General features: G+C 52.6%; 1 long non-coding RNA gene across 1 annotated transcript in view; it reads right to left on the minus strand.

Annotated features, from left to right (window-relative positions):
• Window positions 1-11,892, minus strand: part of LOC128928656 (uncharacterized) — a 46,916-nt gene extending 35,024 nt beyond the window's left edge. The window contains exons 1-4 of the long non-coding RNA XR_008474077.2: window positions 11,833-11,892; window positions 10,120-10,225; window positions 9,635-9,748; window positions 9,350-9,488 (exon numbers count right to left, since the gene is read on the minus strand). This is a non-coding gene — a long non-coding RNA (uncharacterized LOC128928656). The remainder of the gene's footprint in view (window positions 1-9,349; window positions 9,489-9,634; window positions 9,749-10,119; window positions 10,226-11,832) is intronic.
• Between the last annotated feature and the right edge of the window lie 5,597 nt (window positions 11,893-17,489).

The following is a 17,489-nucleotide window of genomic DNA, read 5'->3' on the forward strand; positions in this document are numbered from 1 at the left end:
CGTGTCTTCCCTGTACCGTGTCCGTCTCTGTACCGTGTCCGTCTCTGTACCGTGTCCGTCTCTGTACCGTGTCCGTCTCTGTACCGTGTCTTCCCTGTACCGTGTCCGTCTCTGTACCGTGTCCGTCTCTGTACCGTGTCTTCCTGTACCGTGTCCGTCTCTGTACCGTGTCTTCCCTGTACCGTGTCCGTCACTGTACCGTGTCTTCCCTGTACCATGTCAGTCGCTGTACCGTGTCCGTCGCTGTACTGTGTCTTCCTGTACCGTGTCCGTCTCTGTACCGTGTCCGTCACTGTACCATGTCCGTCTCTGTACCATGTCTTCCCTGTACCATGTCAGTCGCTGTACCGTGTCCGTCACTGTACCGTGTCCGTCTCTGTACCGTGTCCGTCACTGTACCGTGTCCGTCTCTGTACCATGTCTTCCCTGTACCGTGTCAGTCGCTGTACCGTGTCCGTCTCTGTACCATGTCTTCCCTGTACCGTGTCCGTCACTGTACCGTGTCCGTCTCTGTACCGTGTCTTCCCTGTACCATGTCAGTCGCTGTACCGTGTCCGTCGCTGTACTGTGTCTTCTTTGTACCATCTCAGTCGCTGTACCGTTTCAGTCTCTCTACCTTGTCAGTCGCTGTACTGTGTCTTCCCTGTACTGTGTCTTCCCTGTACCATGTCTGTCTCTGTACCGTGTCTTCCCTGTACCGTGTCCGTCACTGTACCGTGTCCGTCTCTGTGCCATGTCAGTCGCTGTACCATGTCCGTCGCTGTACCATCTTCTTTGTACCGTGTCTTCCCTGTACCGTGTCCATCCCTGTACCGTGTCTGCCTCTCTACAGTGTCAGTCGCTGTACCGTGTCTTCCCTGTACCGTGTCGATCTCTGTACCGTGTCTTCCCTGTACCTTGTCCGTCCCTGTACCGTGTCCGCCTCTCTACAGTGTCAGTCACTGTACCGTGTCTTCCCTGTACTGTGTCTTCCCTGTACCGTGTCTTCCCTGTACCGTGTCTTCCCTGTACCGTGTCTTCCCTGTACCGTGTCCGTCTCTGTACCGTGTCCGTAGCTGTACCGTGTCCATCTCTGTACCGTGTCCGTCTCTGTACCGTATCAGTCGCTATACCGTCTTCACTGTACCGTGTCTTCCCTATACCGTGTCCATCACTGTACCGTGTCCGTCGCTGTACCATGTCAGTCTCTGTACCGTGTCTGTCTCTGTACCGTGTCCGTCACTGTACCGTGTCCGTCTCTGTACCGTGTCTTCTCTGTACTGTGTCTCTGTACCGTGTCCATCTCTGTACCATGTCCATCTCTGTACCGTGTCGGTCTCTGTATTATGTCAGTCCGTCTCTGTACCATGTCCGTCTCTGTACCGTGTCCGTCTCTGTACCGTGTCCGTCTCTGTACCGTGTCTTCTCTGTACTGTGTCTCTGTACTGTGTCTGTCTCTGTACCATGTCCGTCTCTGTACCGTGTCCATCTCTGTACCATGTCGGTCTCTGTATTATGTCAGTCTGTCTCTGTACTGTGTCCATCTCTGTACGGTGTCTGTCTCTGTACTGTGCCTGACAGCAGCATGCATATCTACAATCATTACAGTAAAATGTTAGAAACAGGCACTCTGCATTTGGCATGATTCTGGTATACACTAGTGTCAGTTGCCAGGGCTGAGTTAATTAACGCTAGTCCCCCAACCATGTGGCTGAAACTTAATTTACCACAGTACACTAAACATGATTAACAGCACAGAATACAGGGCGTGCTGCTGGATTTAGCCCACATATCACTACGTAGAGAACTCTGCAGTCATGGCGGGTGATGACCCCCTGCTCTTCCCACATCACTTCTCCCGATGCCCATCAGTGGAGGCTCTCTGTGCCTGCTACTTGGTTCACACACACGAGGCAAAGCACGTACTTCAGCTGCCTTCTTATCTTTTACTCAAACAAAGCAGAAAAAGATCAAAATAGGGCTAAGGCAAAAGGAAAGAAGAAATAAAGAGCAAAAAACCAGTGAAATTATAAACAGAAAAACAAAAGAGAAAAATCAATAAAACAGAAAGTTGGTTCTTTTCCTCAGCTCTACTGAAGTACAATTAACAAATAAAACTTGTATATATTCATGGTTCATAACACGATGTTTTGACATCACTTGATATGAATGTATTTAATGTGTGAGAAAAAAAGTTGATTCTTTGAAAAGATCAATGAATCTGACAAATTCTAGAAGACTGAAAAAAGCAGTAAATGTGCCACCATCAAGACTACAACAGGACTATCACTATGGACCTGCACACATCATAAGGATAATCACACCCATATGCTTATAAACAACTCTACATAAATTTCACAACTTACATGAAATGGACCAGCTTCTTGAAAAGCACAAATTACCACAATGCAACCCAATATGAACCAGATAATTTGATTATGTCTATACCTATTAAAGAAATTAAATTTGTACTAAAAACTCGTGAAAATGAAATTTACAGGGAAGATTCTTCCACTGCAGTCTTGTACTAAAGGTTTAAACGGGAATTAACATCAATTTAAAGCAATGTTTCCAGGCCAGGTGTGGTGGCTCACACCTGTAATCCCAGCACTTTGGGAGGCTGAGGTGGACTGATCACGAGGTCAAGTGATCAAGACCATCCTGGTTAACATGGTGAAACCCCATCGTTACTAAAAATACAAAAATTAGCTGGGCGTGCTGGCGTGCACCTGTAGTCCCAGCTACTAGGGAGGCTGAAGCAGGAGAATTGCTTGAACCCAGGAGGCAGAGACTGCAGCGAGCTGAGACTGCGCCACTATACTCTAGCCTGGTACCTGGCGACAGAGCAAGGCTCCGTCTCAAAAAATAAAATAAATAAATAAATAAAACAATGTTTCCAGAAAGGAAAAGGTAAAGAAACACTTTCCAAATCATTTCAGGAGGCTCGCTAGCATTACCCAACACCAAGTAATAGCCAAAGACCATACAGAAAATAAAACAAAGGCCAGTAAGTTCATGAATACGCAGACAAAGTATGAGCAAACAGAACTCATCATCCCGGCTCTCTGTGCCTGCTGCTCGGTTCACACACAGGGGGCGAAACTGGGCACCATGACCGGGGAGGCGGGTGTTGCAGGGACGTAAGAGCGGCTGCGCGTCTGAAAAGCCATCAGTGTAATCCGTCGCACTGTGAGAGGCAGGGGCCGGGGCAGCGGCACCATCTTAGGTTCGGCTCCACCCTGAGACTAACGAGGCGGTTCCCTGCCGGCCACGCCGCATGCTCCTCAGCTGCCTGCAGTTAAGGGAACCCCTACAAACACCTGCGAGCACACGCGCCTGCAACAGCGAGTCCAGACGCCTTCAAGGCAGCAGCTATGCCCGATGCACTCACGCTACAATGTCAAGGGCAGTTCTCTTTAAATCAATACGATAGATCTGGTCACGCCCTCTGCTCGCGGTCACGCGGTCACAGCCTAGTCCAGACCCCATATAAGAAAAACTTAAGGCCGGACGCGGTGGCTCACGCCCGTAATCCCAGCACTTTGGGGGGCCGAGGTGGGCGGATTGCGAGGTCAGCAGTTCGAGACCATCCCGGCCAACACGGTGAAACCCCGTCTCTAATAAAAATACATAAACTTAGCTGGGCGTCACGTGTAATCCCAGCTATTCAGGAGGCTGAGGCCGGGGAATCGCTTGACCCGGGAGGTGGAGGCTGCAGTGAGCCGAGATCCCGCCACTGCCCTCCAGCCGGGAGAAAGACGGTGGGTTCCTCCGCTTGCTCTCTGAGGGCGCCCTCCTCTATAACGAAGGGGTTTCTAAGGAGCCTGCTCCTTTCACTTCTTCCACTGGCCTGGAATTCCTGATCCAGGAGCCCTGTCTATGGGTCTCTTCGGTGTGGGTCGGCCTCTCTTCGGGTCTGGGTCGGCCTCTCTTCGGTGTGGGTCGGCCTCTCTTCGGTGTGGGTCGGCCTCTCTTCGGTGTGGGTCGGCCTCTCTTCGGTGTGGGTCGGCCTCTCTTCGGGTCTGAGTCGGCCTCTCTTCGGGTCTGGGTCGGCCTCTCTTCGGGTCTGAGTCGGCCTCTCTTCGGGTCTGGGTCGGCCTCTCTTCGGGTCTGGGTCGGCCTCTCTTCGGTGTGGGTCGGCCTCGCTTCGGGTCTGGGTCGGCCTCTCTTCGGGTCTGGGTCGGCCTCTCTTCGGTGTGGGTCGGCCTCTCTTCGGGTCTGGGTCGGCCTCTCTTCGGTGTGGGTCGGCCTCTCTTCGGGTCTGGGTCGGCCTCTCTTCGGTGTGGGTCGGCCTCTCTTCGGGTCTGGGTCGGCCTCTCTTCGGTCTGGGTCGGCCTCTCTTCGGTGTGGGTCGGCCTCTCTTCGGGTCTGGGTCGGCCTCTCTTCGGGTCTGAGTCGGCCTCTCTTCGGTGTGGGTCGGCCTCTCTTCGGGTCTGGGTCGTCCTCTCTTCGGTGTGGGTCGGCCTCTCTTCGGGTCTGGGTCGGCCTCTCTTCGGGTCTGGGTCGGCCTCTCTTCGGTGTGGGTCGGCCTCTCTTCGGGTCTGGGTCGTCCTCTCTTCGGTGTGGGTCGGCCTCTCTTCGGGTCCGGGTCGGCCTCTCTTTGGGTCTGGGTCGGCCTCTCTTCGGTGTGGGTCGGCCTCTCTTCGGGTCTGAGTCGGCCTCTCTTCGGTGTGGGTCGGCCTCGCTTCGGGTCTGGGTCGGCCTCTCTTCGGGTCTGGGTCGGCCTCTCTTCGGTGTGGGTCGGCCTCGCTTCGGGTCTGGGTCGGCCTCTCTTCGGTGTGGGTCGGCCTCGCTTCGGGTCTGGGTCGGCCTCTCTTCGGGTCTGGGTCGGCCTCTCTTCGGGTCTGAGTCGGCCTCTCTTCGGTGTGGGTCGGCCTCTCTTCGGGTCTGGGTCGTCCTCTCTTCGGTGTGGGTCGGCCTCTCTTCGGGTCTGGGTCGGCCTCTCTTCGGGTCTGGGTCGGCCTCTCTTCGGTGTGGGTCGGCCTCTCTTCGGGTCTGGGTCGTCCTCTCTTCGGTGTGGGTCGGCCTCTCTTCGGGTCCGGGTCGGCCTCTCTTTGGGTCTGGGTCGGCCTCTCTTCGGTGTGGGTCGGCCTCTCTTCGGGTCTGAGTCGGCCTCTCTTCGGTGTGGGTCGGCCTCTCTCCGGGTCCGCCCTCTGGGTCACAACACTAGTAAGTTAAAGAATGAGGATATGATAACACCAGCTGATCCAGAAAAAGACCAAGGAGTGGTGTTACCAACTGTGTTCTCTCAGGATTCCTATGTTGAAACCCTGACCTCCAAGGTGATGGGTTTAGGAGGTGGGGCCGTTGGAGGTGATAATGGTGGCAGCAGTGGGTGGGGCATTTGGAGGTGATTAAGATGGCAGCAGTGACTGTCCGGAGCAGCGGCTGCCACTGCACCAGCTGCAGCGGGGAGGTGAGAGCAGCAGCAGGAGAGGCTGGGGGACCAGCAGTGGCAGAGATGGGACCCCTGTGCCACGTGCCCCCTGTGCCCCTCTCGCCCTGCGCCCCACACCCCCCGCGCCCCACACCCCTCGTGCCCCGCTCCCCCCGTGCCCAGCGTCCCCTGCGCCCCACATCCCCTGCACCCCGCATCCCCTGTGTCCCCTGTCCCCCGTGCCCTGCGTCCCCTGCGCCCCACGTCCCCTGTGCCCCATGCCCCCTGTGCCCGGCATCCCCTGTGTCCCCTGTGCCCTGTGCCCCGGGCCCCCTGCACCCCGGGCCCCCTGTGCCCCGCGCCCCCTGTGTCCCGCAGCCCTGAAGCAGCTGACTGCACTACTCCCACCCTTTCAGGAACCAGCAAGACCCACCCCCAGGCCCGGAGCCTCCACGGGACCACTCTCACCCACCCGACTATGGGGAAGGGGACTACAGTCCCCAGAGTCCGCCCCTAGGAGCCCCCCAGAGGCTGCTACCCTGGGGACCACCGTGACGGGACCAGGCAGAGTCACCCTTCTGCAGGAGAGCAGCGCAGTCAGGCACTAAGGGGTGAGAAGAAAAGGGTCCGTCCCCAAGGCAGAGCTGGGTTCGGAGTGGTGCTGCGCTTGCACACAAAGCTCGCTGGGGCTGGCCCGGGGCGCAGAACTGGGGCTGCACTTTGGGGGCCCAGAGTGTGAAGTGGGGGTGGCACCCACTTTGGGGACCCAGCCAGCAGCATGGCCACAGTGCTCACCTGCACAAAGGCACCAGGTTCCTGCACCTTAGGAGGAGGTTCCGCGAGGTCGGGCCAGGGCTGTTTCCCAGGGGTCCAACCCACATTAGGGTGGCCGCCGAGCCTGATGTTCTGGATGGCAGAGCCTGGGATCCATGATCCCCTCCTGGAGGTGCCCCTTCCTGGGCAGAGCTGCCAGTCAGGCAAGGAGGAGCTTCCAGCCACCCCTGAGCACTGGGGCCATAGGAATAGCTCATCCCTCCTGCCCTGGACACAGCCTGGGACCAAAGAGAACCTGGAGCCACCACCCCAGGCTTCCGGGGAGCACATCGGGGCTGCAGGCTCCACAGGGCCAGCGGAGCCCAGATGAGCTCCCAGGTGCAGCTGCAGCTGTCCTGCCACCCCCATGGACCCAGGCATTTCTGCACTCCCGGGGTGGGTAGGTCCCTGCCCCACTGTGGGCTGGAGGGTGCCTGCTCCTGCTGCTTGGTTTCTCCCCACGCCAGCACCTGCTCCAATCTCAGAGCAAGGCAGGGCTGAGCCAGGCACTGTCACAGCCCAGCTGGATGTGCATATGCTTGGGGCAGTGCTGACACAGCCCCGGCCGCCTGAGGCCCCTCCAAACTTTGGGTGCCGACAAGCATAGCAGGGAGACCAAGTTGGGGGCTGAGGGTGGCTCCACTGGCCAGCACGTACCCCTTGCTGTGGGCAGCCTGGGCACCATGGACAGTGACAGGAGGCAGAAGGTTCCTGAGAGGAAGGGGCAGGTCCCTGCGAAGGGCCTGCAGGCTGGGGGCGGGGCTGCCAGTCCCACAGACTGGAGTGGGAACTTGCCATGCCTTTTCCGGGTCTGCCCATGGCTGACCATGGACCAATCAGCACACACTTCCTCCCCTCTGAGGCCCGTAAAAGCCCAGTTTCAGCCAGAGCAGACAAAGGGATGACCAGCTGCAGAGGAGCCACCCTCTCTGCTGATAGCTGAACACTCGTGGGACATCCTGGCTGTGGAAAGGAACTGCCCCTGTGGGTCTCTTCTAAGCTGTTCTACTGCTCAGTAAGGCTCCTCTTCACGTAGCTCACCCTCCACTTGTCTGCACCCTTCATTCTTCCTGGTCACAGAACAAGAACTGCAGACCTGCTGAAAGGTGAGGCTAAAAGACCTGTGACACACACAGGGCTAAAACACGCCCCTGCTTACCACGCTGTCTGTCCTCAAGGACCCCAGACCTGGGAGCTCCCCAAGCCAGGGCTGTGACTCCCTCTTTGGGGCCCTGTGGTTCTTGGCGTCTCCAAGCTTCCAGGCACCACCACATTCCCCAGTGCCAGCCAGGGAAGCTGCTTGTGGTGTCCCTGGTCCAGCCACAGCTTCACAGAGAGCCAGCCCCCATGCTGGCACCTGGAGCTGCCCACCCCACAGCAGGAGCCAACCCTGCAGTCTGACTGCACAGTGGCCAGGCCCCATCCTCGCTCACACACCCCTCACTGTTCCACGTCTGACCTGCAGTCTCCCTTGGAGGCATGGGACCCAGGCCGGGGGTATAAGCCGGGGCAGTCTGCCAGGCTGAGTGGGTGGAAGAAGCCCAGTGGGCGTGAGAACAGCTCTGACAAAGGCACCTCCAACCACAGGTTTCCAGCCAGAAAAGCAACCGCCCAGAGGTCTTGTAACAACGAGATCATGAGCACAGAGCCCTCATGATGGGACTGGCAACCTCATGAAAGAAGCATCAGAGAGCTCCTCGTCCCTTCCTCCTTGGGAGGACACAGCGAGATGGCACCATCTATGACACAGGAAGGGTGGGCCCCCACCAGATGCCACAGCCTTCATCTTGGACTTTCCAGCCCCGGAACTGTGAACAATAAGTGTTCGTGTTTAAGTCATCCAGTCTGTGGTATTTTTGTTACAGTAGCCCGAACTGACAAAATAAACACAATGGAATGAAATGGGATGGAATAGAACAGAATGGAATGGAATGGAACAGAACGGGATGGAACAGAATGGAATGGAACGGAACAGAACGGGATGGAACAGAATGGGATGGAATGGAACGGAATGGGATGGAACAGAATGGGATGGAACGGAACAGAACGGGATGGAACAGAATGGGATGGAACGGAACGGAGTGGGATGGAACAGAACAGGATGGAACAGAATGGGATGGAACGGAACGGAATGGGATGGAACAGAATGGGATGGAACGGAACGGGATGGAACGGAACGGAGTGGAAATGACGCTTGCAAGCATACTTCTTCGCTATCACTTCTCTCTATGGCATATATTGGGATCCTCCCTAACAACCATCTTGGTAAGATCCCAACCTTAGAAACAAGCATCTCGTGGATACGTCTGGCTCCATGACTCGCTTTTTCAGTAACTGCAACGATCACCACAGAAACAATTTCTATATTACTCACTAAATCAAGCAGGAAGAAACTTTATAATTTGTATTTATTTTTTAGTCATTCAGGCTGGCGTGCAGTGGTGTGATCATAGCTCACTGCAGCCTCGAAATCCCGGGCTCAAGTGACCCTCCTGCCTCACTGTCCCAATAGCTTAGACTGCAGATTAGCACTACCACACTTGGCTAACTTTACCTTTAGTAAAGATGGGGTCTCACTTTGCTGCCCAGGCTGGTTTTGAACTCCCAGACTCAAGCAATCCTCCTGCCTCAGCCGCCCAAAGTGCTGGGATTACAGGTGTGAGCCACCATCCAGCACAGAAGGAAACTCTTCTAAAATGAGTAATTTGTGCATATCCACATTACCAGTAACTCAGTCATTCTTATCCATTGAAAAATAAACATTCAGTGTAGAGAAGAATTAGAGTTATGATGCAGCAGAGCTAAGCTCTCACATGCATTTCTCCAGGGAAAAGGCAGAGCTTCATTCACCATCAGCGATTACACAATATAACTGAGAATTCAACTATTTACGTCCACCTCCCAAAAAAGCCTCCCTCCCTAAACACACACTCTCTATTCCGAGAAACATTCCCAGTTGTTGCACAAACCATATGAAAGCTTCAATCTGGCTTCAGATGCTTTTTACTGAATGCCAGTACCCTGAGAACAGCCCTTATCACCATTAGCGGGGCTTCTGTGCCACAGATCAAAAAGAGGGAAGATCTTCTGGGGGAGAAAAATGCCAGGTCAGGCCAGCAGCACCACCGTCAAAGATTCTTTATAAGATCACTTGGAAAACCAGCTCAGAGAGAAACTCACCTCCTTGTGTGTGAGATGGCTGGTGATAAGGGAAGCACCTCTTCCATTCTGGGGCCTTGGTTGGCAGGGATTCCTCCAGGGAAATACCGTAACTGGTTGCAGGTACTACATAGCCTCTCCAATCGCTGCCTCAGCAATCCTTGGAAATAAAAGGGAAATCATCACAAGATGGCAACGGAGGGCACTCAGCTAGAAACTGGGTTTGGAATTTAATATTAAAGTTCAAATTATTGAGAGAGTGCTCTCTTTGGGGTGAAACTTTCCACGCTGTTATTAAATACCTACCCTACTTAAGCCTCTATTATGGCACCTGTAGGGGATCCCAAGAGAGCTGAAATAGAATCCTTGACCACAAATAACAGACACTCCAGTTGAGGCCCAGCAGAAAGGTACAGGCAGCTGTCAAGGAACAGAAAGGGTCAAAGCAATGGGACACAACCCAAGCAAAGGAGCAGGCTTCCAGGAAGCACGCGGGGACACCCCACAGAGAACACTGGAGCCCCCTGGGCACCGGTTCACTGGGGGACTGGACTCCTCCAGGGCAGTAGAATCCAGAGCCCCTAAACAGACAGCTTCCTCATCCAGCCCATGGCCAGGCTGTTTAGCAAACATTCCTAATGATTCAATATTGTCAAATCATCCTTTGGAGTTACCCAATCCAACATAAAGTAAGCTGATGAGTCGTCTGGATTCAGGAAGGTGTTGTTACCCGCCACCCCCAGGACAGATTCACATGCTTAAAATGCACATTCCCAGGCCCCCACATTCACCTTCTGTAGGTCTGGAGGGGGGCTGGACTCTAAACTGTTTTCCCAGGTGCCTCTGATGACAGAATCCTGAGGACATACTTTGAGAAACACTAGCCCAGAGCCGCTCCTGCAGGAATAGGGAGGACAACCTGTGGTCACATCTGCATGCGTCACCTGGTTCCTGAGGGCCGGAAAGTGAGTGCTGAGGTGTCATAGTGGGTGGGTCACAGGGAGGACCCTGGGGAGGGGATAAGAGAGGGAGGACTGGCCTCTCCTGGGGAGATGAGCGGCCACCAAAACCGACTCAGGTGGACCAAGCCAGCTTCTGTTCCCCAGTGGGCCCCTGCAGATGTGGGCACTGACACTTGCTATGTAAACACTTAGAAGAGAGGGGCCGCGAAGTACCAGACTGTCCCACCATACTTGGAAAAGCAGATTTAGACCAAGCTGATACCAGATGACACTAGGAACCCGATTCTGCCCCACTGATTCCAGAGATTCTCAGTTCCCACCGTGATAGTCACACCACATGAACGTGGCTCCCAAGTCACCGGGAAACGCTTACTGGATCTTGAGTGCACATCATGACCAAACATTTGCGCCGTGATTCTAACCATGCGTTTTCTCCAAATATTGCTTTGCATGAAGTCCCGATCATGAAAATGGAGAGACTGATCCCCACCAATGGTGTGTGAGGAGCTTGTGTCAGGGTTGGGGTAGGGAAATCTGACCAAGAGCCACTTTTCCTCGGTTAACTTCCTCCCATCTCTCTACACGACCCCGCAGCCTGCACATTTGGGGATCAGAGGACACAGAGGACAGTTCCTTGCTCCAGGAGGAGAAGCCCCAGACGAGGCTCTTGGGCTCACTGCAGGTTGCTGCCTGGAGACCACACATGACCGTGTTGGCTACTTCAGTCAAGCCCAGCACAACAGGACTGTCCTGAATAGCAACCACAAAAGACTGCAAATCACACTGCTTCAGAATCACAGCAGCTGGATGCATTCAATGCCTGAAAACAAAGTTAAAGGTTTTGACCGCATCCCACTGAAGCGAACAAAAAGAAAGAACGGGCGACGTTTGTTATGCATGTGGTGGTTATGGTGGGTCAGGCTCTGTGCGCCCAACGACCAGATGAGCCGGAGATGTTTCCACCACTTTCTCAGGCCAGGAGGTGGCCACAGAGGGGTCACGCAGCCCCGTGGGAGCACTGGCCCCAGTCACCACGGCTTCTATCTCTGCTTGGGCACTGAGGACCGAGGGGTTCAATCAGACCTGATCCCAGCTCCAGTCCAACCTTGGAAGCCAAGGGTTGGGAAGGGAGCATCAGAGGAAAGACAGAGCCAGGGCCCTGGGTCACTGCAGGACACCCCGCTGGGACTCGGTGTCCACTGCGCGGTGCCGCTGAGGAGCCGGTCTCATTGCTCCCGCAGCGGCCCGGGGCTGGAGCCGCCAACACCAGGGAGAAGCGTTTTCTGCACTGACGCCTCCGCTTCCATGCGGACATCCCTTGCACGAATTCTGTCTCCACCCGCTTCCCGCACACACACCACACCGGCCAGACACCTCCAAACCCACACGGGGCCCAGGCCTGGGCTGTGGCTGCGGCACTTGCCCGTCCTGCCTTGGGCCCAAGTCCCGCTTGCCCGGCACTGTCCCCTCCGGACTCCCAGGGACTCTATCCCTGCCTCACCCCCGGGGTTTTCCAGCCCACACCCATCTCCCACCACGCACAGCTCAGGGGCCTGCGGTTTGCACAGTACTTCCGGAAGACTCCTTCCCAGCCTACACTGCGCCTCCCTTCCGGTTGGAGCCCGGAAGTGTTCGGAGGAAAGAGGCACTCCTTTATGATTGGCTGAGCCATCCAGCCAGTCCCACACCTCTTGGTTAGTGATTGGTTCAGGGATGGTCATATGACTCAGCTATGCCCAATGAGATGTGAGGGGCTATCTGCAAGGGGAACCATGAGAACATTTCCCCCTGATAAGGAAGAAGGCAGGGCCAACCCGTTTTTCTTCTGCTTGCTGTTGGACGTTGAGGCAGGTGCTGGCGGCCTGCAGCTGAGTGGAAACAGTGTGGCTTTTCTGGGGACAGACATTTTAGTACTTCCAGGTCAAAAACCATAATTTCAGACCTGCAGGTGGGCGGTGGGCACAACAGAGCCTGGTAAGCCAGTGAGACCCTGCTCCACTAAGGTTGGGATCCAGGCCTCCCTCTGGGCTTCTTGTTAGGCAGAGGGAGCAAATGACCTCAAGGACTAATCCTATTTTAAGGATATTGTACTATTACTTCCAGCCAAAAGCATCTAATACCATATGACCTTATGATCTAATGATTCCCTTGTCACAGGTGGTAAAGAGGTTTGAAAAGATAAATAACTTGCCCAAGGATACAGCACTGGGAGTGATGGAGTGATGGAATGATGATGGACTGATGGAGTGATGATGGAGTGATGATGGACTGATGGAGTGATGATGGAGTGATGATGGAGTGATGATGGAATGATGATGGACTGATGGAGTGATGATGGAGTGATGATGGACTGATGGAGTGATGACAGAGTGATGGAGTGATGATGGAGTGATGATAGAGTGATGATGGAGTGATGGAGTGATGATGGAGTGATGATGGAGTGATGGAGTGATGATGGAGTGATGGAGTGATGATGGAGTGATGATGGAATGATGATGGACTGATGGAGTGATGATGGAGTGATGATGGACTGATGGAGTGATGACAGAGTGATGGAGTGATGATGGAGTGATGATGGAGTGATGATAGAGTGATGATGGAGTGATGGAGTGATGATGGAGTGATGATGGAGTGATGGAGTGATGATGGAGTGATGGAGTGATGATGGAGTGATGATGGAGTGATGGAGTGATGATGGAGTGATGGAGTGATGATGGAGTGATGATGGAGTGATGGAGTGATGATGGAGTGGTGGAGTGATGATGGAGTGATGGAGTGATGATGGAGTGATGGAGTGATGATGGAGTGATGGAGTGATGATGGAGTGGTGATGGAGTGATGGAGTGATGATGGAGTGATGATGGAGTGGTGATGGAGTGATGGAGTGATGATGGAGTGATGGAGTGATGATGGAGTGATGGAGTGATGATGGAGTGGTGATGGAGTGATGATGGAGTGGTGATGGAGTGATGGAGTGATGATGGAGTGATGGAGTGATGATGGAGTGATGGAGTGATGATGGAGTGATGATGGAGTGATGGAGTGATGATGGACTGATGATGGACTGATGATGGAGTGATGGAGTGATGATGGAGTGATGGAGTGATGATGGAGTGATGATGGAGTGGTGATGGAGTGATGATGGAGTGATGATGGAGTGATGGAGTGATGATGGAGTGATGATGGAGTGGTGATGGAGTGATGATGGAGTGATGATGGAGTGATGGAGTGATGATGGAGTGATGGAGTGATGATGGAGTGGTGATGGAGTGATGGAGTGATGATGGAGTGATGATGGAGTGATGGAGTGATGATGGAGTGATGATAGAGTGATGGAGTAAAGTAGTGATGGAGCTGGGAATTTAACCCAAGGCTTTCTGACTCCAGAACCACTGGGCTCCCGCAGCTCCATGCACAGCTCTTTTAGCATTTCTCTGTGGCCTGCCTTTGCCCTCAACCCTGACAGCCCCTTGAGCCTCTTGAAAACATGAAATGGTGCTTGGCGATCCTGAACCCCCAGAACCTAGCATGTTCTATGTCTTAATAAGTGAATGAAATCTGAGCCTCTAACTTGCTTCTCTTGCCTCACGCAGGTAGGGTTATGGGGGCCTCCCACCGTGGGGCCTATTGAAAACATGGTTTGTCACGTGTTCCTTTGGATCCATCTTCAGCAAGGAAAACAGAAGAGAATGCCCTTAAAACATGCTCACTTACGTGGCAGACACTCATCTTTGCCTTTTACACTTGGGGACCCATTTGATCATCATCATGGCCAGATGACATTTGCAATGTGAATGCATCTAGACTGGTTTAGGAAAGATGCAGGAATATGCTCCCCGGGAGATTAAATGTTAACAGAGCACTCTCCTGAGTCCCCCCAACAATTGAATGTCACCTTCACCAAGTGCAGGGACTGAATGGCACACACGATTCAGTAGCAGAGGCTTCCTGAAATGCTGCACTGTGGAGAGGGGATTGAGGCGCTGTGCCCTTGAGCCGTGAAGTCCTGATGACAAGGGTGTGCTGCGGCCGCCACAGAAGCAGAAGCAATGGCGCCTCTTCCCAGTGTTGCTAAAACAGTGAACTATCAGGGAGGGGTTTGTTTGAGGCTTTCCGTAACACAAATACAAGTGATGTCTTGGTCACAAAGTGACAACTCCCCAAATCCTAGGCAATAAAATACAGCAGATTGATATCCATTTTCCTTTTAACAACACCGTATTTTGTCATACGTCACTCTGTGAAAGGGAATGAAACCCGTTTTTCTCAGCAGAAGCTGGAAGATGAGCATGTCGAAGGCTGCTTTTGCCTGCCAGCGGCCACTCCCTCTTGAGACCAGTATCTCTGGTCCCTCTCTGGGGAGTCCCCTTTCCGCCACATCTTTGGGATGAGCCTGACCGCAGAGCCATGTCAGGGATGGATTTTGACCCAGGCTCACACCAACCACCAACTGCATCTCGTCTCACCCCTTCCTCCCCAGTCACAGTGATTGGCCCAATGGAAAACATGTGGAGAGTTATGAACAATTCTGGACCCCCAAAAGATGGGGTTTTTCCCTTTTGGTGTTGGGTGTCACCAAGCCAATAGTGAGTGTCAGGTAGGGCAGGTGTTACTCAATGGCTGTGGAATCAACAAGCGGGAGCATCACTCAAGTCAGCTTCTTCCCAAGTGGTGGGTGAGGGACTTAAAATATAGGGTCTCTCTAATGAAGGGGTGGGCCATTAAAAGCAAGAGGTGGGCTGCGCATGGTGGTTTACACCTGTAATCCCAGCACTTTGGGAGGCCAAGGTGGGTGGATCACGAGGTCAGGCGTTCAAGACCAGCCTGGCCAACTTAGTGAAACCCTGTCTCTAGTAAAAATACAAAAAAAAAAATTAGCCAGGTGTGGTGGCACACCTGTAGTCCTGGCCACTCAGGAGGCTGAGGTGGGAGAAGCACTTGAAGCTGAGAGGCAGAGGTTGCACTGAGCTGAGACCACGCCATTGCGCTCCAGCCTGGGTGAGAGAGTGAGACTTCGTCTCAAAAAAGAGAGAGAGAGAGGAAGAATAGTCAAGTCTTTTCCAAAAATGGGCAGGGAACTTCTCAGAATGAGAGTGCCACCTTCTTTTTGTCCTTTTATGGTTTCTTCTGGTCACTGTCATAGCGATTGTCAACTGTCATGGTACTGGCAGGAGTGCCATGGAGTGTCGAATGAGATGACGCTGAAGCCTGAGGTCTTTTTGAAGCTGCTTGGCTGGCCTGTCTTGGTGCTAATCAGTCTCAGCTGGTCTGGATACAGAGGGAAATTTTTATTGATGGTGTCCTGTTTCTTAAAGCTAAGCAGATTTAAGACAGGGTAGAAACTCAGCTACATCACACCAGCATCACACCAGGTAACAGACCACTTTTGCCAGTAAAGCTCAGGCCCAGCCCATCTTAGCCGTGATTGGAGAAACTCCCTAGGTCCTGCTGAGGCTGCTGAGAGGTGAGGATGGAAGCCAGGTGCAGCCAGCAGGCATCTCAGCTTCACAGAGCCCACCAGCCCACAGTGCTGCTTACAGTGAGGAGAATTCCCTGCTCATGTCATCTGAGCCCTCAGCTGAAGCCAGACTAGAAGCAACCTCCCCCTTTTTTACCTAAGTCGTTTTTCAAATGGGTTTTCTGTCACTAGAAATCAAGAGTTGTGAATCAGTCAAGAGAGGGACTCACGGTCAGGACCCGAGCGATGTAGGGTCGAGCCCTACAGGGTCATGGGTGTCCCCTGTCACTGTGCTGAGGCGCAGGATCTGAGAAATAGAGACGGGACTTGGAAGGACAAAGAAAGTGCAGCTGGGCTCCAGGGGTCAGTGCCACTTAGGCAGAGACAGGCAAGGCCCTGAACGTCCAGCAGCATCTGTATTTATTGGGTATAGGTTAGGGGGCAGGGTAGTGAGTGAGGTCGTCTTAAGGACAGTGAGACATTCAAGTGAGCGATAAGCAAAGAGCTCACCCCCATTAGGTCACCGAGGAGGTGGGTGGTGTGCAGTAAGGAGGGTGCCAGGTGCAACATCTCTTATCTATGGGCAGGCTACTTCTAGGGAATTCTGTAGGAGGATGCTTTGAGCCAGCACAGTAGCTAGAGAACTGACAGGTCATACAGCCACCAAGGAGCAATTATACCAGAGGGCTCTTAAGCCCTCAGACACTGGCAGGATTGCCAGCCAGAGGCCAGCTTTCCACAAGAACGGGACGCAAGACACTGCAGCTCCCTTACAGGAGGAGCGCCTCTTGCTCCAAGCCTGCCACGCAGTGGGTATCTTTACAATACTGAACGCTGCCACCTAGGCCAGCCTGCCATGTAGGCATGCCCTTTCAGGCAGGGACACTACTGCCTAGGCCATAGATTCCTGTCCTGGTATAACTGTTTTCCCCTAATTCATGCTCTGCACCGTGTCTGCTCTAGACATTCCTCCAAATATAAACTCAGATATAATTATATACATATAGAAATAACTGAGTAGTAAGACATTCTTCAGGCGCTAATTCTATAAACTAATATGTGATTATATATAGAGGATTATATAAAGGAAATGACTGGGTAGTAAGATATTCTTCAGGCGCTAATTCTATAAACTAATATATGATTATATAGAGGATTCTATAAAGGAAATACCTGAGTAGTAAGATATTCTTCAGGCTCTAATTCTATAAAATAATATATGATTATATAGAGGATTATATAAAGGAAATGACTGAGTAGTAAGATATTCAGGCGCTAATTCTATAAACTAATATGTGATTATATAGAGGATTATATAAAGGAAATGACTGAGTAGTAAGATATTCAGGCACTAATTCTATAAACTAATATGTGATTATATATAGAGGATTCTATAAAGGAAATGACTGAGTAGTAAGACATTCTTCAGGCGCTAATTCTATAAACTAATATGTGATTATATAGAGGATTCTATAAAGGAAATGACTGAGTAGTAAGATATTCTTCAGGCGCTAATTCTATAAACTAATATGTGATTATATAGAGGATTCTATAAAGGAAATGACTGAGTAGTAAGATATTCTTCAGGTGCTAATTCTATAAACTAATATATGATTATATAGAGGATTCTATAAAGGAAATGACTGAGTAGTAAGACATTCTTCAGGTGCTAATTCTAGAAACTAACATGTGATTATATAGAGGATTCTATAAAGGAAATGACTGAGTAGTAAGACATTCT

Source organism: Callithrix jacchus, chromosome 9 (assembly GCF_049354715.1).
Source record: "Callithrix jacchus isolate 240 chromosome 9, calJac240_pri, whole genome shotgun sequence".
Taxonomy (NCBI): Eukaryota; Metazoa; Chordata; class Mammalia; order Primates; family Cebidae; genus Callithrix; species Callithrix jacchus.